Genomic DNA, 24,312 nt, shown 5'->3' with positions numbered 1-24,312 from the left:
CTGTTATGCTCCATTGCAACATATTGTTTAACCTGGTTATCTCTCAGGGTGGATTTCTATTCCTACCATAATCATTTCTAATTGAATGTGATTTGCTGCCACCGTTCTGCATAGGGTGGCACCTATACAATTTCTACTGGTGACCCATGCAATGAGGCTGGAGATGAGCAGGAGATGGAGAAGTTGAACCACTCTCCAACTAAAATTTGCCTTTCTCTCCTTCTTGGCTTTGTGGGATGCTTGCAAGCTCAAGTTTTGGAGAGCCAGAGCCTTCTCCCTGCACTGCCAGCAGCTTCTGTGCCTGCAGTATGTAAATTTGTGCCTTCAGAACTGATTCCATGTGAAGTTGTGGTTCAGCACTATTATCATTATTTAATGTCACTCTTGCAGCAGCCTAGTAGTAAAGCTTTTTATAAAAATATGTTATCATTCTAAACTTTGTTGTTAGCAAGACAAAGCAGAAATAACAGAACGGTGGGTTCAGCCATCAATATGGAGGGTTTATCATCAATCAAATCCATAAAGCTTTTAAGCTGTCTTGTTTTAAATTAAGGTTTACAATGCATTACAATGGGATATTTAAAACTGTACACATTTTATCAGCTCCTCATGACTTTGTAAATGCTTCCTGATTAGTAGGTCTAAGCACAACGGACCTGATTCAAAGCTGACTTTCACAATTAATTCCATTTATTTTGCAGGACATTTTGTCTATTATATAGGGAGGATTCAAGTCTCCATTTTCAATCAAAGTCAAAATTAAATTGGAATTGACTTTGACATTCAGTAAAATCTAACAAGACTCAGTAAAACTGTTAAATTAAAAGTCTCCCATTACATGGAGATATTGAGCAGGATGTGTCATTGTGGTAGTGAAAGGGAAATATGTAAAAAGAGGCAATATTTGTAAGTGAATGCATGGCTAGGGTGCATGCTATCCATTACAATAGTGCTTACATGTCTCAAACAGGGCCGTGACTGCTCAGTGTTAAATGCCATTTGGGTACATCAGGGAGACATTAATGTGCAGTAAAGATCTTGCAATCATAGACGACACAGAAAAGGATGGAAAGGGAAACAGATGCGAAATGACTTGTCTGCAGTCAGACAGCCGTTCAGAGAGAGAGCTGTGATTACAACCAAGTCTCCTCATTTACAGTCTGGTGCTCTGAATTCAACCAGAAAAAATCCCCTTTCCTTTCCTTATCTTACCTGTACAACCTGGCTAACAGTCACATAGGAAAAGCCCTGCTCAGTTTGTAAGACAGAATGCACTGCTGTCAGTGGCAGGGGGGGCTTTGTCCCTGGTGGGAGAAGGTCCCACCTGATGCTGCTCCCACACCACCAAGCATCTGCTCTGGAGGAAGGTGTTTGACTGGGAAGGAGGTCAAGTTGCTATATAAGTGCTTGGTTTCCAACCCTGATTTTCCCAGTGAGCCTTCTCAAAAGGCTGTTCACACATGAAATCTGGTGATCTACACAAAGATAAGAGAGGTGAACTGGGGCATGGAGTCTGTAGACACCAACATAATGGCATAGAAATTGAACTTGATGCCTGAGAAATGGCTTTTCTTCATCCCTTTTTCTTTTATAATGTGGCACCCCACTGGCAAGGCTCTTTGGGATCCAGTGTAAGGGCTATGGACAAACAGAAGAGGAGGAATAAAGAGGAATACTCAGAGGGATGAGGATGGAGAGAGGCTTGGATGAGCAGAAGACTGAGCATGGGCAGATGAGGTGTCTCTTGATGGGAACAGAGCAGAGCAGTAGCATCAGGTTGCAACATGACTGCATTGCCTCTGAAGCCTTCACTGGCATTGCTAGCCTAAAAAGAGAAAAATCATGTCAAAATTTCAAATTCAACCCATATGATATTAATGATTATTTGAGTCATATTCACAAACTGCACAACAGCACGAGAAACCAGAGGCATGGATCTAAACCTCAGCTCAAGCCTACATATTCTCTGTCTTCTTAATCCTAATAAAGATTGTGGTCAAGGCAGGAGCTGGCTTCTGGCTTCTAACTCTAGCTATACAAGACTGACAACTAAATGAACGGGAAATGAAAAGCCAGCCTAATTGTTGCCTGTTGTTATTGTCAAAATGACCGGCTAATTAAATATTTATTGTTTGCTGGTTTCAAGCATACATTTGGCATGTTGGGATACTGTGTAATCAGTAGATCATACATTTCCCCAGAACAAAATAGTAGCCTCACAAAAGCCTGTTGTGAGGATTAGCTGGCTAATGGGCTCAGCTTAGCCCCCTGAGCACCAAGGGTGCAATTTGCAATTGCAGCTCTGCGTTCCCAGCTGGGAGTGCTTGATGCTCCCGCACATCTCTCAGCAGGGACACAGCTCCATGCCTCCTGCCTGGGCTCTTGGAGCCCTGCCAGCCCCACCAGTTGGGTACAGCTGGCTCTGTCCTGCCTCCCCTGCCTGTCCTCTCTCCCTGCCTGACCATATCCAGCTCCTCTGCTCAATGGCTCACCAGCTGCCCTGTAGAATGAGGTGCTGCTCCTCTCCCCTTCCTCGCAGGGCTCTGGGAAAGGAAAAAGGGATGTGAGAGGCTAGAGATCAGAATGCTCTCTGATTGGGCTACAAACTCTTAACTTTCTCCATCATCAAGGAAAAGAGATCCCGTAGGATCTCATGCTCTTGCAAAATCTGACGGTTGGACTAGATGATATGACAGTTGGACTACATGACCTTAGTGATCCTTTCCAGCCTTAATGACTCTAAGACTATGATTTGTAACAAATGGTAGCCCTTTAGGGTACATCAGCAAGGTTTCAGAAATGAAGACAATACAGAAACCTCCTAAGATTACCTAAGTCCTAAGATGCTCCTGGTGCTGCAACATCAGCTTTCCAGGAATGGTATTTTCAGGTGGAGGAGAAAGAATATTTGCACCACAGTGTGCCCTAAATGGATGACTGTGAACAGGTGTCATAGAATAATAGAATCATTAAGGTTGGAAAAGACTACTGAGATCATCTACTCCAACCATCAGCCCATTACTACCATGCTCACTAACCATATCCCTTTAAGCCACGTCAACCTGAGACATGTTCCTGTGAGCCCCACAGTGGCCACTACACCTTAGGCGGAAGGGATGAAGCAAGCTTACAGTGCACAGCAAAAGCAACCCTATGCCCAGGCTCCCAATAGGAACTTTTCCTTTCTGCTTTTCACCCCACAGTGACATGGCTGTATTTCAGCAGGGCAAAGGGAGAGCCAGGCTGCCCATTCCCAGCCAATGAATGCTGCAAGGAAAATTAGCAAACTGTGAACAAGCAAGGCCTAGAGGCAGCTCTGCTAGGAGTGAGGAGGAGAAGCGTTGCAAATGAAGCCAGAAGGAGGAAGGAAAGCTTGAAAAAAGGAGAGTGAGCTCATTGCAGGGGGCATCGCTCAGGCTTTTTCAGTAGCAAAAAACATACAAAAAAGCAAAAGCTGGCATTTGCAATTTCTCAATTAAAATGTAATTTACACCCCATACTGTCTCTCCGATAAAAGCATGCTTTGCTCACCCAAGCGTGAAGCAGTATTTACAGGAACATTTTGTGGCTTATTATGCTGCCCTGATGTTACAAGCGTCTGTACGCACCCAGAGGTGGGGGCCGAAGGGCGCTGCCCTTCATTGGCTCCAGGATGGCATTTGGGCACCATTAGGAGCAGAACTGCCCCAAAACTGAACTGGCCTCCCAGGGCTCCCTTTGTGGACAAGAAAATAGAAATACACCACTATGAAGTTGGTTTAGTGGGTGTGATGGTGATGAGTTGACAATTGGACTAGATGATCTTCATGGTCTTATCCAACCTTAATGATTCTAGGCTTTTGGTACAAGGTCTTGGCATGAGGTCTTTCAATGCACACATTTAATTTCCTGTGCAGAACCACATACTCCTTGCAATAGACTCATTAGGAGATGCTGGTTGAATTAACTCTCTCCTATTTTTTTTTTCAAGTTACTGAGATGCATTCAAGTGTAATGAATATGCACTTTGTGTTTAGGAAAAATATCTGCATGAAAGTTAATAGAAATCTTATAACAAGCACCCCACTTCCATTAATTGGTTCCCTAATCCTCTGAAGCATTAGTCATATGTTTAATTTGAAGTATTTGATCTCCACAATCAAAATTGCTGGCTCTGATCCGAAGCCAATCAAACCATCAGCAGCCTTGCCATTGATTTCCATGGATGAGATCCAAAGGAACTATGCACATGATAAAAATGAAACACATCCTTAATTGACTTGCTAGGGGCTGTATTTAGATCTCCTTAAGTCACTTGTGCCAAACAGAGCCCTATAAATGATTGTAACAGAAACACCTGTCTTGATCTGGATCCCAGGCAAAATCAGCAGTCCCCAGGACCTGCAAAGAGGGTTGAGTTTAGACCCACAATATCTCCACCTCCTCAAGAGCATAGTCTTACAACAGCTGCTTAAAAAATTATGGCAGACGAGAAAAACTCAGATTAAGCAATTAAATTGGCAATGTAGCTCCAGTCATGGAGAAATCTAATGATTCTCGAGTTGGGGGCTTTTTATGCTTTTTCCCTGTTTTTTTGTTTTTTTAATGATTATTAGAATGGATTATCTCTACATACTCTTATTTGCAAGTCAAAGAATTATAGATAGTAATTGGATAATCTCTCAATTATCCCTAGTGACTTAATTATCATCATTAACTGTATTTATTTCACTAATTTGTAGGATTTCTTTTGGGGGTTTCATTCTCCAGGCCGATTAGTTTGAGTGATAATGGGGCACGCTGGCGATGCTAAAGCAGAATTCTACAATTATTTTAAAAATGATGGGTCATATCTTATGAAACACAAGAAAATAAAAGAAAAACCCATTCTATTTCAGGGGTAAGTCTAAAATCAGAACTTTCAGCTATTGCTCGCTACATTTCTGATTATGTAAATTACGAAGTTCCATCTCTATCGCATCGAGTCTCTGAATTTGCAGTGAAATTTGTTCTTTTATGCTACAATAAGAAATGGCTATTGTAAATTGAAAGCCAATGCAAACAGCAAACATAACGCCTGAAGGGGAGAGTGTCATGATCTGAAATTTAGGAGGTAATGCAACTTCTTTGTCTGACTGACGCACTTATATTCGAACATAATTAAAAAGCCCTGGAAGAGAAACTAATACCTGCAGCTTTATATGAGGAGATGGATCTCCTGACTAATGAAAAACATCTCATCCACATGGTCTCCATAGCAATGGAGAATGTAGGGCCCAGTCTTGCTGCTGTTGAGTTACAGAGGAACAGCTTGGGCTTGGAATCCAGTGCTGCTAACTTTAATATTTAGGCTCACGCATGATAGCTAGCCCAGCACTAGCAAACAATCGATGACATTTTTTATTTCTTTCCACCCCCATTTTCTGTGTGGTTTTTTTGTGTGGGTTTTTGTTTGTTTATTTGTTTGTTTTTAAAGAGCCTGAAGCAGAAAAATATAACTGTTGGAAATTGCTTTACATTAGTTGATTATCTCTGGCAAAGTTGAGAGCATTTGGTCTTGCTTATTTGAAATAATTTAACATGAGAACCCCATGGAGGGTGGTAATTTACAAGGGATGGTCTCAATTGTGATATGTACACATTGCAAGCAAAGGGCGAGGGAACTGCCAAATCTATTTAGATAAATCTTTGAATTGCTGCTTATTATTCCAGGCCATCCCTTCTTTCAGTAGACCAAATGCTGTTAAAATCACCAACACTCTCACATTAGGAGCAAAATCATTCCATGCAATTTGTCTGTAGTCAGAGCCACAAAACCCAAATTTTCAATGAAGCCCAACAATTAATTTAAGCGTGGTATACACACGTGCATTTGCAAAACTTGTGTGAGGTGCTCTCTTGGATCTGTATTGGCCACCTACATGGAGCAGCATGGCAGGCTGCAAGCACTTGCTGCTGATGCAGCTTTTGATCACCTGAAGGATTATCTTGAGTACTGAGATCTATCTTTTTGAACTATATTCAGTGCAGTGCTATGCTACTTCACTAACCAGGTATCCATTTTTTACCTGAATATTGCCTTTTTTCTATGACGCTGGAGGAGTATACTCACACTTCTGCCAACAGCATTCTCATAGGCAAGCAGAATCATAGAAACATAGAATCATAGAATCGTTTGAGTTGGAAGGGATCCTTAAAGGCCATACAGTCCAATTCCCCTGCTGTGAACAGGAACACCTATAGCTCTATCAGGTGTTCAGTGCCCAGTCCAGCCTGACCTTGAGTGTCTCCAGGGACACCTCTATGGGCAACCTGCGCCAGTGCCTCACTGCCCTTATTGTAAAGAACTTCTTCCTTATATCCAATCTAAACCTCCCCTCTTTTAGTTTGGAACCATTTCCCCTTGTCCTATCACAATAGACCCTGCTAAAGAGTCTAATTGGTTTTATCAGAGTTATTTATTTAGACACCAGACTGCAACTTTGTTGTCTTCAAGACATGTAAGATTTCTTTTTCTATTAACTGTCCTTTGAACTCCAATCTTTCACTCAAACCAGAGCCACAAAACCAAGGCCAGTCACAGATCAGATGGCAATATCTGGTGTAAATCCATGTAAGCCAATGGATTATACACGCAGAGAATCTGGGTCCAAATATATTAGAGAAGGAGAGGAATAAATCTTACCTGCGCCGAGAGACTGCATTAGCTTATTGTGCTTGTAAGACTTTGAAAAAACCTAATATAGATTCCTGTCGTGGATGAACACAGGGAGCTCCATCATTTCCTATGCATTTGGCAAGCCCGACTGCTACAAAGTCTGGATTCTTTTTGCTTTTATTTTCCTGCCTTACTAGATGTTGAGTCTTCTCACATGGAAAAGTTAACTCGTTAAGCTGTGTTTCATCTCAAAGCGAAGGGAGCTGTGAGGGAAGCAGCCTGATTTCAATGTAGAACAGCAATGTAAAAATTTAATGTAGTTTAGCTAGTGGGCTTTTAAATCACATCTCTGTTTAACACCTTTCCTGAGTGCCCCTGAGGAGCTGGGACAAATGCAGCCCAAATTTGCCGTGTTTTCTCTAATTCAACAGCAAACACAAGGCTTGGGATGAGAGGTGGAAGTTAAGCTGAGGGCCCTGGGAGCTGCCCACCCATGCCACAGCTCATCTTTTCCCCACATTTCAGTGTTTCCGGAACAAAATCTTCCCCATAGGCAGACCTGCAGATATCCCTGCTCACTCTCCTGACTCTCAGTTTCTCACTCAGACCTGGAGCAATTTGATAAGGTGAGAAGCTCAGCTCTCCGCTAAGATGCTTCTGGCTTTTCTCATTGCAGAAAAAAGCCCGGAGGCATGAAGTGGGGATATCTGGGAGGCTCAAAAGCCAGATAGCAAAATAAACCTCTTGGCTCCAATATTAACGCTTGAAGCCTTTTCTCAGGATCCTGAGGAATGAGGGTGGTGTCACGATTTTGGGGAGACCGGAGCACTTGTGATTAACCACACTGCTCATCCCTGGAGAAGAAGCTGCTGAATCCGTAAGGTTTAGGAGTGTCAGTGGGAAATCAGAGCTGCTCAGCAGGAGGAACAAGGGTAGCATATTCCAGCCATTTCCTTGCAGTTGCTGTTACATGGGGTTACAGCACTGAAGGATTGTATTTAAATCTCCCAAAAGGTTTTCTATTTAAAAAAAAAAAAAAAAAAAAAAAAAGAAACACTCAGGTTTTGTAAAGTTCAGCCTTCAGTGTAATCTTCCAGTGACTTAGAAATGTAATTATAAAGCCAATTGACAGTGCCCTTTAAGATATGTCATGTAGGAAAATTAATTTTAGAACTTTTTTTTTTTTTTTATTTCACTGTCACATCTTGGGCAAGAGCGAAGCAGTGAAAGGCCCAGGGAACTTCTCCCAGAGGGAGGGGGAATATGGGGCACCAACACATGAACCCATGGCATTGCTTTCTCTCACACATTTTGATGTTGTGCTGCATCACAGCCAGATGCCCTGCCTCCCAGCACTGAGCATGGAGTGGGACTAATCCGTGTCAGGAGCACTTTGGGATGTGGGGTTGCCCAAGATGCAAGGGGGGCTGTGCAGGTCCTGTGCTCCAGCCTGGTTCCTCGACCCAAGCACAGACTGAATTAAGTTGCTGCAATGTGAGTTGCACAAACACAGACTAATATAATTTGTCACAATTAGGGGTTGACTGGATGTTTTCATTCAGGGTGATCCAGGCCAAACTGTTACAAATGACCTCTTCGCTTCAGAGCACCAAACAGATTTACAGGGAGTATCTGGTATAAACACCAAAAAATGTTCACTGTGTCATGGGAGCACCCCACCCAGGAGAGTGCCCCGACCACCATCACCTCTCCCAAGCTCCCACAGCAGCAGACACATCCCCTCCCCACGCACACAGCTCCCCACTGCTGGGAAGAGCTGCCAGTCCCCAGCACACATCCATCAGCAAAAGGACAGTGTAAGATTGGAGCTGGAGGCAGGGTGAGGTGCTACTGAGCATAAAGAAAAGTTGCAGGCTGTTAGCTTGGCTTGCTGCTCCAGCAGCTGGGGCAGGAGGCATCCCTCTCACCATGGCACTGCAGCACGTGGGAAACAAGTGCTGATAATGATGGGATGACCGCTCAGCTCTCCTCCACTTGCAAACAGTTGGTGGTAATGATGTTCATTACGCATTCAATAGGCTATTTTACAATATGAAGTCATTTAGGAAAGGATAATTAGTCCACAGCTTGCTTTTCATTTTATTTAATTTTCTTTACTTCTGTTTGGGGGAGAAAAAAAAAGGGAAAAAATGTACATAAGGATTGTGTTATTTTTGCAATGAGCAAAATGAAGCTGTTTGATTTATGCTCGCTCACAAGAGATATCATGAAAATGGTACCATGTATTTTGCTGAATGATTTCTTGCAATTGGGCATCCAAAAAGCACATTTTAATCTCCATGTATGCTTTGTTATTTTGTCAAATTACGAAGAGCAGGCATAGGAAGCTGCCCGATGAAGAATCCACTTTTCTGTTAATTTGGATGTGTTAAGCGCATTTTCAGAAGCCAAAAATATTCTTGTAAAAATAAGGTTGTGCAATGGGATTTCTTCCTAGGGCATCAGTCATTTCCAGGGAGTCACCATCCCTGGAGTTGTTCAAGATCCATTGTTCAAGAGATGTGGCACTGAGGGACGTGGTCAGTGGGCATGGTTGGGTGAGCTGAGGTTGGACTTGGTGATCTTGGAGGACTTTTCCAACCTTGATAGTTTTATGGTTCTATACCAGCATTCATCGTTGCTAAAATGAAAAGGGGTGAAAGAATATTATCTCCAGTTAACAGTTTGCTTTGGTTGTGTCAGCTGGTTTGATCCTGTGGGGTAGGAAACCTACAGACCTACTGGAGCAGAGGATTTGGGGCTCTGAACTCTTTCTTGCAATTCCGAATTCATTTTTCTTCTGTCACAATAGTCAAAAACAAAAGGTGTTCTGGCACAAAGTGATTTTTCAGTGAACCAGCTCACAAGGTAACAATTGCTCAGAGCCAGAGACCCTCTCTACTAGGCCCCACCGTCTTGGACAGATGCCTCACCCATTTTTGTGGATAAGCTTCATGGCCAGGCAGTAGAGAAAAAAAAGAGAAGCGGAACTGAAGGGTTTTCTGTTTCTGTTGCAGGGAATTGAAATCTGTGTGTTTGGGAAAAAATACCTAGAACCGTAAGGATGCACAGAACTGCTTCCAGGTGGCTGACCTACCAACTGAGAGCTCAGATGTGATTCTAGGTAAGCAGTCCCTCGAGCTCCTGGCCAACAACCACTCCTGGAATCTCCTAAGGGTGATGCCTCCTGCACAGCTGCAGTCAGAAAGGCATGAAAGAAATAAGATGTGAAACAGTGTAATGTACGAAATACAAATGGCACAGCAGCCTTGGATTACAGCAAGTCCAGCTGAATGTCTGGTGCTCCCCTTTACTTTTATTTCTATTAATATTCCTCGAGCAACAGCAAAGATTGATTTGAAGTAGAGAGAACAGAGAGTCATGGGAGCTTCATTAGCATGCAAATCTGAGCGAATTCATTAGCCCTGCAACTGATGCTGATGCTCCTGGAAACTAGTAAAAGAGTAAAGTCTGCAGAAGTAAATCAGGCCGTGCTAATGAGCCTGTTAATAAAGCTTTTGTAAGCCTTTTCCAGAGCCAAAGTGACAAAGCACACTGTCAACATTAAACCTCTGGTACTGTGCCTTAGATGAGGGGCACTTTTTTTTCCATTTCGTTCGGGGAAAAAAGCGGAGAACCGTAGCAAAGGTGGAGAATGAGACAAAAGCATTTACAATATTTCCTCATCAGAGAAAGAAGTATTGTGTGGTTGCAGAAAAGAGACAGCATGACAAATGCAAGTGTGCAAATAAGATCCGTTTGACTGAAATTATATTTTAAAGAAAAACAGGAGACCAAATTTTTCATAACTGAGGTTTCACCTTCTGGCTGTATGTTCTCATTTTCCCTGTGCCTTATTAGGCATCATTTCGAGATTGCATTTCGTCTCATCCGCTACTAATCATGCAGCAATGCTTACAGCATGGATGCTGTGCTGCTGCAGCACCTCCTCACACATGTGGGTGCTTTGTGCTAAAAGCATCACTGCTTTGCTGGGGCTGTAGCAAGGTATCTCCTCCCATTTTGCTGCCACTTCAGGATGAGCAAAGTTGGAGATCTCTTTTCCTGGTATGTTCTCCAGGTGGGACCTACGGCCATAGAGCCCACAGTGAGTGATGCTGGCAGCCACCTCCTCTCTCCATGGCTTCATGTGGCATCAGCATCACAGTGCACAGAAAAGCAGCGGGTCCACTGAGATAAGGAGAGGCTGGTTAGCAATCTGCTTGGTTTCTTTTTGCAGAAACCTCTTTTGTAAAGGAGCCTGATGTGGGGAGGAACTGCTCGCTGCTTTCTCATCAAGTGGAAGAAGTGCTTTATGCACAGACTGATGGAAAACTACTGGAATGCTTTTCAGTTTCCCTCTCTAACCTTTAGTGCTTTCTGGTGCCTTACAGGGAACAAAACGTCAGACTGGAAAAAGGGGGAAAATATATAAAAACATATTTGGAGATAATGGCAGGTAATACAATAGAAAATGCAGCCGGGCAATAAAAAGAGAGGCATCAAAAATACCACCAGAGAGTGGAAGGGAGGAAACAAGGCAAGGAAAATGGTAAAAGCAAGGAAATGAAGAGAAAATAGGCGCTTGCATAATGGGGTGACAAAGGACAAGGAGAGGAGGAAGGGAAGGCAGGGCAGGAAGAAAGCTGGAGGAGAGGCACGCAGTGAGTGATGGAGCAGGGTCAGGGTCAGGCACAGGCAGGGAGGAGAAATGGAGTGGAAAGGAAGCAAAGGGAAGCGTGGTGCAGTGGCAGCACTGCTGACCTGTTTGCTTTTAGCTGCTGAGTGATGGCAAGTGTTTGTGTTAATAATGCTAAGGGCTGGCTGCCTAGGGGCAGGCAGAGCAGGGCTGGCAGGTGCCAGGGATGTCGTTCTATCAGCACAACGGGCTGTGCTGTGGCTCCTTGGACTGAAGGGAGGGGAAGGCACCAAGAGGTAAAGAGAGCCAAGGTGGGAAGAAAGACCCATGGGGTGCCAACATGCCTGCCCTGTTTCCTTCAGTGTCGATAACCTGCCCACCTGCCAGAATCATAGAGTCATTAAGGTTGGAAGAGACCACTAAGATCATCCAGCCCTACCAGCAACCCATCATCACCATGCCCACTAAACCATGTCCCTCAGTGCCAGATCTACCCTTTTCTTGAAAAAAAACCTTTTCTGGAAGGCATCTGCCTTACTGCCCTGCACCTCCTGATGGCTGAGTTTGGTTTGGTGTGATACAGCAGATCTTTCTGCCCTGGCTTTCAAGCTCACCAAGGTATTTTGTCCTGCCTGGAATCCCATAAGCACAGTGCCATAACAATTGCACTCAGCCGCATTTCTCACAGCCTGCTGCATATTTACACTGCACAGCACTCAACGTGCCATGCTTTAGGTGCAGTCTCACTGGTGTCTTACATACCAGCTGCACCATCTGTTTGGATTCCTCTTTCTTTTGTATTACATCACATTTTCTTTCTTTCTTTCTTTCTTTCTTTTTTTCTTTTTTTTTCTTTTTTTTTTTCTTTTCTTTTTTTTTTTCTTCAGCTGCAAAAGCTTTGGGAACATTCCTACAATACCACCCTTCCAGCTTGGTTTAGTAGATATTTGGGCTCTTTCATTCTTAGCTGCCAAATTGCATTTGCTTATCAACATGCATTATATCTGCTGTCAATTAGCTGTTATCTAACACCATGAAATGACTTAACTCCTTCGGCATGCTGTGTGATCTGTCCCCAACCAGAGCACCTCTCAGCTTATGGCAGCTTGCAGAGATCCAGGCAATTTTGTCACACTTATTTTTTTACTAGCATTCATTACAGCTAAAGGTCAGTTGTGTTTCCACTGTAAGCTCAGGGATAACAGCGCCGATCTGGCAAACCTTTTCTCATGTAAAGTTAACGGGATTATTTGCATAAAAATCCTTACTTGGGGAGTAATTTGCAGGATCACACTTTTAAAGCCCTAACCTTGGGAGCAAGGCAAAAGCTGGAACTTGGAACAGCAATCTTCCAAGGCTATATATTATCAGAGAAAATGATCAAAATTTAATGAGGAAAAAAAGGTACTTAATGGCTGTAGATAGCGTAATTTCAGCCATAAAAATGGGATGATCTTGTAATGCGCCGTGCTGCGGCCTTTCAAATCAATGCTAGCTCCGGTAGCAGCTTTAGTAGTAGCAGGGCAGCGATCTACAAGCTGTCGAGCAGAAGTCCTAACCTGCTGCTCCAGGCACACGGCAGGTCTGTAACTCTCACTGCGATGGAGTGCTTGGGTGAGCGACTGGGGCTTCGTCCTCCATGAATCTGTGCTGCAAAGCCTTGCAGGATGGCCGCTCCCAAGCAAACATAGCTGCAAGCCAAGCTGGCCCCGAGTCAGGGCCAAAGCTCCGGGCATCTCAGGAGGGTTTTTCATCTGCTCTCTCAGCAAACGCTTCAAAGCTTCACCAACTCTGTTGTTTGTAATTCAGGAGACTCCCTGGGCTCCAAGCCACCAGCCTTGAAGATCTGTTTACATTTTAAAATATATGCTAAATCGTAAGCCCTGGGACAATTAACAGAAGGCAGGTAAATGAAGCAACAAAGATGGAATCGGCTAAGGCCTTCAGTTAAGTCTTGGGTGAATATCCCCATTGCATTTTCTTGAACAGCCCAAATAACAAGAGCTGGCCTTCACACCTGGGCTGCATCTAAGAGGCAGCAGCACAGAGATGGAGTTGGCCCTTGGAGAGGAAATATTAGTTCTGGACAAAGGCGCTGCTTTATTTTCCCAGTGTACCAAAATTAGAGAACCCCCTGGTGCTAAATAATTTTGTTCTGCCTCGCTGTGAAAATTCCCAGTGTTCAATAGCCCTCCACAAGCTCTCATTTTATCCCCATAGTGCAGTGCTCCTGTGGTTATATGTCAGCTGCTGCAGTGGTAAACATGTACACACTACTCATTTAAGAGCTTTTAAAAGACTTCTCACTGTGCCCAGAAATTACACCTGTGCTTTCTTACTTACCCATGCTGTTGTCTTTGTTTCTCAGGCTATATTAAGCCCTCCATTCTTCCCCCTTTGAAAGAGCGGGAGAGTATAAACATCTTTAAGTTCTTTCTCTCTATCAGGTTGTGCAAAGGGACAGAGCCAGTAAATATGGACAGAGGGAAAGGCAGAGGGCTGCGTGCAGTAGGGCTGGCAGATGATGCCTGCTCCTCCTGAAGGCACAGAACACACACATGAGCTCCATGGTATTGACTGAAATCCCTGTCAGCTGCAGTGCTCGACTTCCTCGGGATGGTGACCTGTGCTATTCTGACTGTGTCTTCTGTATCTATGGATGATGAAGAGAGACAGAGCACACGGTGCTCGGAGGAGCTGCATCCACAGAGGGGAAGGTACACGCCAGAGTGTAATGAGGCATTGGCCTCCAGTGAACTTTTCCATCACAGGAGAATATTTCAATGTTAAAGACGATTTGCTACAAACAAGAAGGAGAGGAGATGTGGTAGTAACATCAACTGCCATATCTAAGAGATTGATTGTTCAATCTCTTTGCACTGCTAAAATGAGAGAACTGAAGTAGAGGTTTCTGCTGACATCACTGCTCAAATTCTCCGTTTGTCCAAGATTTTGTAGGGAAACTTCCACTGAAACAAAAAGACCAAATACATATCTATATATGTGAAACAATTTCTACTACTTAAATATCTCTGATAAGCTAACAGAGCTTTGGATGACAGGAATTTTGACCTATGAAGCTCTCTGAGTCAAGGAATGACTAAGAAAATAACCCAAAGGCTCTTGAAGTGGCAGTCTGGGCCATGTTCTGTACTTCTTCTCAACAAGTGTTAACCACAAACTTTCACTCCTCCATCAGATCCCACACACCCTGAGCATACAAATGTATTTTTAGCAGCTTTTGTGTGCTGTCTTAATTGGATCCTTATGGGATCATTCAAGATAAAAATGCCCATTCTTAATTTAAGAAATGATCCTCTTTTGGCTAGGGCTGTTTAGATATGTGGTTCAGAACATAATTTAATGTACCTTGAGCAGGAAAATTCCTGACTGAATTTAAAGTTGACTGAATTTATCTGGTTCAGTCCAACCTAGTGGCTCTCCCATAAAAGCCTCCAAGCATACATCATGGTGGTGGCTGCTATTTAGTCTGGATCCCAGTGACAGCAGGCCACCATCTTCCACAGATCTTTATGTATTTTCTTAATGGGATCAGATCCAGCTTTTTCCCACGGTACACCCAGTTTGCAGTGGCTTCACTGGGTGTCACTGTTAAATATCTGCTCACGTGCCTCTGTTAAGAACCTTTTCTTAGAGGTTTATCCATTACAACTAATACATCATAAAACTCTTGCTCTGTATTTCACAAATGTTAGAACAATGCCCCAAGGGCATCAGCAGTAATTATGTTTACATCTTCAGAAATGCCTTCCACCCCCCCGACCCCCCTCCCGTCATTCACTGCAGCTCTTGAACCTTTGAATGGTACATTGGGAGTATCAGCACGTCTCCTCTCTAGCGCAGATCCTGCCTCTCCATTCTGCAAGTGAAATTATCTCTGTATGTCTGCACCCATGAAGTGCACTTGTGCTTCCAGCTTCCTCAGACTGTCAGACAGTTTGCTGTGCCACTGCTCCTATTAAAGCCTGCAATTAGCACTGACAAAAGCGTTGTTCCCCCTGCTCCCCAAACCACACTTCCTTGACTTTTTAGAAAACCCCAGAGCAGTGTAATATCTCCCTGGGTCATGTTTAACAGAACAATGAGGTTAGTGAGGCATGACAGTGATCTTTTTTCTAAACCTATACTGAACATCCTTAATCAAGCTTTGCTTTTTTAAAAAAGAATGGGCCTAATTCTCTTTAGGCCTATGGTATATTCATGCTTTGTAATTCCATCAGGCTGTATCTTCAGCTCCTCTAAGTTGGCAGAGCTCTTTTGACTTCACTTAAATTCCAGGAAGATTAGTAACGGCTGAAGACTTGGGCTGCTGGTTTCCAAGCTATTCCTCATCTATGCCAGTTTGAAAGGATAATGAGTCCCAAGGTTTGTTTTTGTTTTTCTGCCATTAGATCAATTAAAACAATTGCATACTCTCTAACACATTTAAATCAAATGTTGCACAAGATACACCCAACAGCTGTTATTTTCCTGAGGCATTGAGGATTCTCCATTCCTATTCCATTACAAAGTTCTGACACCCAGTAGCTCCTGGAAGCATGCACAAATCTTCCTAAACACCCTTATTAGGGCCAGACCAGATATTTTTGTTCTCTACACTAGATGTGGTCTCCCACGATGAAGCCACATGATGACGTACAACCATGGGTGGGTTACTCTTCCTCCAGGAGGAACATGTGTAGATACTTCAGTGTGTCCCATTCACAACCCAGCAGACACAGCACCCTCAGCCACTTCACTTTGCAGAGTCCTGCAATGAAGTAATTATGCTTTGTTTTCCTCTTTCCCTTCATTAATTCCTGTATTCAGCTGTTGTGTGTTCGCTGGCAGCAGCCAGTAGCTACAGCTCTGGGATAGCCACAGGCAGGTAACAAAAGTGAGGAGGATGGAGTCAGCATGTTTCTTTCTGGTGTCATGGAATTTGTCTTTGGTAAGATCATGGGAACTCTGAAATGCAAGAAAGATGTGAATCAAGAAAGAAATGTATTGAAGGACTGCTGGCTGCAAGTCCATCCCCAGGATCAGAGAGCACATATTTATACTGGAGGCACAGTGGTTTGTCTGATAATAGATTGACGTTTAATTTAGGTACAGAGTCAGTGATAACTGAATCCCACCTGGGACTTCTGGAAGCAGAGCAGGGCAAATAAATAATGATGTCTGTAGCTGCAGATAGAGATGCTGTTACTAACTCTGATACTGCAATGGGTAATACTGTACGCAGGCTGACAGATGAGAGATTTCATTGGCTTCAGATGCAAGAATAAAGAAAATAAAACTTGAAATGAACTTTCTTGGATAGAAGTGGCCATGCAGGAAGTTTCAATATCCATAAATCCACTCTGTGGTTCCCTCTGGTGCTGCACCCAGTGCATCAACACAGCAATCAGGACTGTGGCAACTGAACTTCTGTGGCATAATGCACCGTGCGAAATACAGACACCTACCAATGCATTTTGGGAACTCCAACACGATGATCTTCTACAGATAGATTCACTTCAGCTCTCTGGCACTCTCAAAGCTGTAAAACTGGTTGCCACAAAATGCTTCACTCTTTCCAGTTGTGCTTTGATGTCTTCATTGTCTGTAGACTCCAGAGCAGGGCCATTTCCCCCAGTTCAACTAAAACATGATCAGATTTCTAAGTGCTTCATGTCTGTGCTGTGTTTGGGATTTAGCTACAGAGGTCAGAAGAATGTGGTGTCATTCTTTGTGGAGGACAAACCCTGGTATTTCATGTTTCCCTTCCTGTAGGATTATTGCCATCATTCATCACCTGGTATATGCTGTATGCTTGGTGGTATGAATCGTTGCTCCTGACCCTGCCAACGACATTAACAGAGAGAACAGCGTGCTTTTGTACAGTTGTTTCCTCTCAACTGCTATTCAGCCTCTGATAATGATTCAGATGAGTAAATCGGCACAGTTTTATGGAGGGCTGGAGTTGTGCCAGTCATGACTTGCTGGTTTTTGCAGCATTTACAACAGCAATGTTTTTCTCCCTCAGTGAGAATCCTTTCCCAAGATGACTCCAAACCTGGAGAGGACAGCAGAGTGCCTACCATGGGGGGCTGTACTGGAGAAGTAAGTGCTCAAGCCAATACCTGTTCTCTGGGGGAAGTTAATGCAGCATCCTCCATCCATCCTCTCTCCAAAGCTTTGGTTTCTCTAAAATATCAAGAGATATTTTTGGTGTTGTTTTCAATTTTGATGTGACTGCTGACCTATAAAAGAGAAGAACCAACTATGACTGTAAATCCACGACCGTTTTTTGTTAGCTTCAGCCTGATTCAGATATCACACCATGAGGTGTATATCAGAACTGAGTTATTATAGAGGGAACAAACAGGTTCCCTTAGGTCTAAATTTTCCTGCTGCATGCTGAAGTGCCACCAGTGCTCCTTTCCAGGAGGGCAGGAATTCTCCAGGACATTAACAGCTTTCTGTGCGAGTTGGATCCATTTGCCAAAACTTGTTGTGTTTCAACATGCTGGTTCATGAAATCCAGTGCAGAAGGACAGTGCCTTTCCTCTTCCCACTGTATGTTATGGTTGAACTCGTAGAAATAAAAGAGCTCTTGAAAAACGCTCGGTGAATCCACATAATTAAAAATCTTTCCTGCTGGGGGTTAATGATTTGGGTAGATTAACTTGATAATGTAATGTAAAACGTCGAAATCAAGAGTCTGTATCCTGAAATACTGGTGTAGCTCAGCAATGGGAGAAACAGTTTTAAGTAAATAACCGGAGAAGGTATTTTGCAATTAAATTAAAGATGTTTCCAAACTACTGTACTTTGCCATAAAAAAAAATGTCATCTTGAAAAGTCAAGTTTCATTTATTTTAATTAGTGCTGTCATGAAGTATTCCATTTGGCACACGCTGACTAACGAGCCCTTTTCCAGACACCAGTTTGAAAAGTGTGCATCAGAAAATGATCACAGCCCATTCACATGGTGTCTGTGGGCCAACTGTCAGCTAATTGAGACCAGCCTTGCTCCGCCCAAGTCACTGTGGCATCCAGGTTGGTCTGGGGAAGAAGAGCTTTCATCCCATGGATTTGCCTTTTGGGAGGTAGTGCAAAGCTTGCTACCACCAGTCAGAAAATTCCTGCTGTCTTCAGGGAAATTCGGGTTCAGAGTTGCTGAATCTCCACTCCCCTTCACTGTTCTTACACTGAAGTTATTTAGGGGGAGAGGGATTGGTATCAAATTGATGGAAAGCCAAAATGATCTTGATCCTCCTCTGAGACTTGCTGTTGAATTGCATTATATATAAGCAGAGAAGCTTTTCTATTATTAATAGAATAGAAAATCAGAACCATCAAGGAAAATTATATAAGTCCTATTAAGATGGATGAGTTGGAGTTATGTCCACATATTTTGCAAGAAGATTGTTCTCCGCAGCTCCTACGAAATTGTCCTCCCAAGGGGAGACCTCACCGGGGTGGGAGAATATCAGGGGAAATGCTGTTAACTTCTCACAGCCTGGTGGGCAGCTGTGTGGGCAATAAGCACAACTGTGCAGGCACCAGGCTGCCCCAGAGGATGCTCTGCACCAGGGTGGGAAGCCTGGGCCAGCCCCCCAGGAGCCGACCTCCCTTGTGATCTTTTGCTTAAATCCCTCTCTCTGTTGCCTGCCTTGTTTTCAGACCTGCCAAATCTCGCAGTTCCTTCTGCATGTCCAATGAGGGGATTATTTTGCAAGCTTAAATCTCCCTACTAAAAAAAGAAAGTTACACTGATAAATACCTGTTGTCTACACATTGAGGCTGGTGAGGAATAAGCTGAAGCGTGCGTGTGAAGGGCACTGTCAGTTCTGCAGAAATGGCTCTTATTTCACCGGGCTAACGTCACATCCAGAGAGCTCACAGCAGTCTTTGTGCAGGTATCCTCTGGGGAGTGAGTGAGAAGCAGCTATTCTAAGCTGTCCCCTTATACAGGTAAGCCACATATGTAAAATCTGATGATTCTCTATTAATTTCATCCTACTGCTCCTTGCTAAAGCCCCCTGTTCCACCTTAATTTATCCCTTCTTCTCATTAACACCATTCAAATATTTCCCTTCCTAGCCAGTTAGCCACACTTTAATTTCACCTGGTTATACATTCATCAGAAACCAATCTCTCCTTCCCCTCCATCAGCTCAGCACCACTTCCAGCATGCGTGCTGCTAATGAGCAGGACTGAGCACGGGGATCCTGGTGGCACAACACCAAGGGCTGCTTAGCATCACTCATCCCACACTTGCAGACCCTTCCGCAACCCTTCCCCTGCACTTCCATCACCTCTGAATGCAAAATGAAGGGCTCCTGCTGGTTGCCTCACATATCTTTTCCCCATTATTGCCATTTTGGGAGGAGTACAGGTCTTGTAGAACGGCTTTGTCTGGATAGTAATAATTTCAATTCCCACTTTCAGAAGCTCCTCTTATCTCCTACGTGTGTGTAACTGATTGAGTGATTAGAACCTTCCCTCTTTCCTTCTTACTTTACAATAGGCCCCAGCACATCTCTGCCAGTTTGGAAATGAGTGAGAGTGCACTCTGCACCTGTAAGTGGGTCTTAATCCAAACATTTTATGCCTGAGAGCATTCGAGTGCTCAGACGATGCTGTTACCCCCTGGGAAAACACGTACAGACCTACCCTGTGTCTTCTGCAGCAACAATGTGACCCTCATATCTACACAGCCCCCTGCATCTGATTTCATCTCCACTATTAATCTGAGGTCTTTGTAAAGGTTTGTTAGGTTGTAAACATTTGTTAGTTTGTCTTCTGCTGTTATTCTCATGCTGAGAGTTTCTAATGCTCTCAGCACCCTGGTCAGCTTTGTAGCCCCTTTACTTGGATGATGCTGGGCAATGACATCATTCCTTCAAGGATGGTGTTACAGAGGCGATGTGTGGGCTGATGGGCATGCAGGAACTTAGAGCAAGCTGAGTGTCAGATCTGGAGCCCAGAGGATTATTTTCTTGCCTACTCCTTAAGAAAACATCGCAATCTCTTTCTGATTTGGCATGGTCTCAGACTCCAGCCAAGCAATCCCTCCTGCCCTTTCCGCACCACTTTACAGTGGTGCCTTTTCACCTTTCTCTGTAAGCCTGCATTTGTCAGAGGGCAGAGCAGAACTCACTCTGTGTGGTCTCCTCTGCCTCCAGCAGCAAGCACTCGCTCACCCGCAGAGAGGGCACACTGGGCTGGTGATTGCTCTGGTCTCTTCTAGTCCTGTGTTCTTACCCTTTCCCAGTTTGATTTGCTTATGTTTTGCAATCACAGGGCTATTCTCAGTATCTTTTATTCTGTGCCTGGTTCCCATTCATGGTGCTTTTCTGCTCTTCCATTATTTTCTCCATATGGGGGGAACCTTACCTTCCCCCTTAATATCTTCTGCTGGAGACCACAGCTGCCAATATCTTCTCCATTCCAGTTTCTCACACAAGTATAAAAAGCAGACTCAATTGGATGCTCCTGCCCTGCACTTCTCATGAGCCATTTCTCAGGGTGTGGGCATCTCTGCCTTTGTCAGAGCCAAGATAGCACGAGCTCATTTCATTTCTCCCAAGTAAGGACGGACTGAACTATCTGTGGCAATGTCAGAGATCAGGAGGAGAAGGAAAGAGCTGGGGCAGTGGAAAGGAGGCCTGGTGATAAAAGAAATTGGTGAGATGACGGCAAGATGAGCTGTGATCTAAGCCCTCCTCGTACCTTGTGTTTTTATATGTACACTCAAAACATATTTCAGGGATTGAGAGTGTTTTCTCCTTTCTGGAGATCTATTTTGTCATTACTTTAGCTGACAGCAACTGGGGAGAATGAAACACTTTGGTTAGCCTCAAACACCTTGCTAAGTTTCCTTGGGTTGAAGCACTGCTGCGTTTCATTGCGGCTGACACCAATCAAAGCAAATGGACAAAAGTGAGCATTATGATTTTGGATCTGTGAAATGAAGGGAATCAGTGGAGGGAATTTGGACTCACTGTATAAAGAAAGGCCCAGGAAGAGGTTCGTCTTATCAACACCATTTGCTTTGGGGGCGGCTCTTTTACAAGCAATTCTGCCTCTTCTACAAAGCTGTTGTGGCAGTCGGTGCTTGGCCCCATCTCTGCCCCTGGATTTTGTGATGCAGACAAGGTCATGGGATAGTGGTGCTGGGTTAACAAATAAAAGGAAAACAAACGCTGAAGCTGTCCTTCACAAAAGATTGATCATTTGGAAGTCTGACCCCAATAGGATTAAATTGTTATATATTTGCTCTGAGATGTCACCTATGGTCTGCAGCAAGTTATTGCCTCATCGTACTAACTGGGGTACAGTGACAAAAAGCTGCTGTGAAGATGCTGCCAGAGGCAAGAGAAACAAGCCTCTGTCCTACCAGCAGGTCCCAGCTCAGCCCTCATTGCTCTAAATCACCTCAGAATGTCCTCACAAGGCCTTGAGCAACAGGAAAATATCCCAAGACATCAGCAATCAACCTCAATGGGGCATGGGGAGGTTCATGGTGGATATTACGAAAAAATTCATCTCTGAAAGAGCAGTGATGCAGTGGCACAGCTGCCCAGGGAGGTGGTGGAGTCATCTTCCCTGGAGGTGTTCAAGAACTGCTGAGATGTGGCACTCAGGGATGTGGGCAGTGGGCAGGTGGGGATGGGTTGGGTGATCTTAGATGTCTTTTCCAATGCTAATGATTCTATGATTCTATTGATGGGAACAGAGCAGGGATCAACCCTGCGGCACCCATGGGGAGCTGCAGTGGGGCTGCAGCAAACATCTCTTTTGATGTGCTCATATAAAGAGAAATGAGAAATGTTTGCAATGGCATGCAAAACTGTTTGAAATTCATAGTCTGTCACAGCCCATTGTGAATTCAAGAACAAACTTTTCTTCAAAGGAAATGTTTGTGATGGCATATCATGAAAGAACAGGCCACTTTCTAGCAAAAATGGTGAGGCATGCCTGCTCCTGAGTGAGGCTTTGATAACATGAGCCCATTTTCCATGGCTTTGGCATGAAAAACACAGAGAAGTGCACATTGCCCAAAGTCTGCACTGAAAACAGCCATGTTGTCAAAGAAACCAGAAGAATCATAGAATCATAGAATCATAGAATCATAGAATCATAGAATCATAGAATGACCTGGGTTGAAATGGAACACAATGCTCATCTCATTCCAACCCCCTGCTATGTGCAGGTCGCCAACCAGCAGACCAGGCTGCCCAGAGCCACATCCAGCCTGGCCTTGAATGCCTCCAGGGATGGGGCATCCACAGCCTCCTTGGGCAACCTGTTCCAGTGCCTCACCACCCTCTGGGTGAAAAACCTCCTTCTAATATCCAACCTAAACCTCCCCTGTCTTATTTTAAAACCATTCCCCCTTGTCCTATCACTATCCATCCTTGTAAACAGTCATTCCTCATCCTGTGAAACACACATATCTCCTTCCTTAGGAGAATGCTATCTAAACACATGCATAACTGTTAGGGTGTGTTCAAGATATCTCGGGACGTGATCCATATATCCATGCACTGGAGAAGAAAAGTCACATGGACTGCTCTCAGGTCAAGCAGAACTCTGCTCTGCCTTAGCACTAAGCCAGTTTGTTTGTGCCAACGAATTACGCAGCTTTGCCCTCTCCCTCCCGTGGCATTAAGAGCAGTAAAACCAAGTTGCTCACAAATCCCCACGCTTTGCTCCTCTTAACCAACCCCACCGCTGTGCTGTGCTGACTTGAGAACAGAGATTTGGTTGAAAGAAAGGATAAAGCAAAACCTTGCTTTGTTTTCCCGCTGTCCTACATTTCACCCAAACAGCTTTGCCTCAGCGCTTTGAACTTTGCATAACTCTTTAAAATAGCAAGCAAGAAAAAGAAATAAGAAAGAAAGAAAGAAAAAATAAAGAAAAGCAGCTTTTTGGTCCCAAAATCAGGAGCGGGCTCTGGTGGAATTGAGGCGGGCTGAGCCCTGCGGGCCGTTCTGCGGAGTGGGGATGCGCTGAGCACAGGGGCACCTCGGGTCCTCCGGGTGTTGTGTGACTTAACAGTGACATCCAGCGGTCACCGAGCTCCGGCTGCATCAGGTCAGACCCGGGGATGGGGCGGTCCCTGCGGCGAGCCCCGCTCCTCTCTGCCCAAACTTCAGACCTCCGAGAGCCGAATAATCTTCAAATCGCCCCGCTTCTAAACCGTGTTTCTGCAGTATCACGGATACGAGTCGTAATTAAGCTGCTATAAATGTAACAATAAATCAAAACCCTACGAATCATGAAATCGTGGAAACTTTTCCTTGCTATTGCCCTAAACAGAGAAATAAGCAGTTTTCATCTCAAGTTGAACACTGCAGACATATTTTCACACGATAATTTGGTTTTCAAAAAAAAAAGTCTAACTGTGAAGTTTAATGATACCACACGAAGCAGCTTGTCAGTTCGTATTTATATTCAAATCTGAGCTTTCACAGTTCCCAGTGTGTTTCTTTAGTATTTTTTGAAGCTGCTCTGACAGTCTTTCTCAAAACTGTCTCCAGGAGAAGCAGCATGAAAACCTGCAAGGAAACAAAGAGCTTCCCACACTGTTGGCTCGGGGTTTTGGTAATCGGGGAGAAGGATGCAGTGTCCCACGGATGCAGGAGGATGAGGTTGAGGGCTCTGACATTTGCCTGACGTGGTTCTGTCACATCCTATCAGCTGTGGGGACCAAAGTCCCAAAGGAGTTCATCTCCCGTTAAATGGATCCTTTGGATCTTCCCACTAAATCATGGAATCATTTGAGTTGGAAAGGACACTTAAAGGTCATCTGGTCCAACTCTGGTTCCTGCAATGAACGAGGACCCTACAGCTCTATCCGAGTCCCATTGAGCCTGACCTTGAATGTATCCAGGGTTGGGGCACCCACCACCTCTCTGGGCAACCTGTGCCAGTGCCCCAGCCTACTGTAAAAAACCTTTTTCCTTGTACCCAATCTACACCTCTCCTCTTTTAGTTTGAAACCATTTCCCCTTGCCCAATCACAACAAATCCTCCTAAC

General features: G+C 44.2%; 1 long non-coding RNA gene across 12 annotated transcripts in view; it reads left to right on the top strand.

Annotated features, from left to right (window-relative positions):
* Positions 1-24,312, top strand: part of LOC104913048 (uncharacterized) — a 59,809-nt gene that overhangs the window by 12,339 nt on the left and 23,158 nt on the right. For 11 of the 12 annotated variants that reach the window (XR_014886205.1, XR_014886206.1, XR_014886200.1 and 8 more), the window contains 3 exons: positions 9,655-9,761; positions 17,305-17,381; positions 18,948-19,238. This is a non-coding gene — a long non-coding RNA (uncharacterized LOC104913048). The remainder of the gene's footprint in view (positions 1-9,654; positions 9,762-17,304; positions 17,382-18,947; positions 19,239-24,312) is intronic. The other variant, XR_014886208.1, reaches the window with a different exon arrangement.

Source organism: Meleagris gallopavo, chromosome 13, assembly GCF_905368555.1.
Source record: "Meleagris gallopavo chromosome 13, MGAL_WU_HG_1.1, whole genome shotgun sequence".
NCBI classification, from domain to species: Eukaryota; Metazoa; Chordata; class Aves; order Galliformes; family Phasianidae; genus Meleagris; species Meleagris gallopavo.
This window is presented reverse-complemented; position numbering and strand designations above follow the sequence as displayed.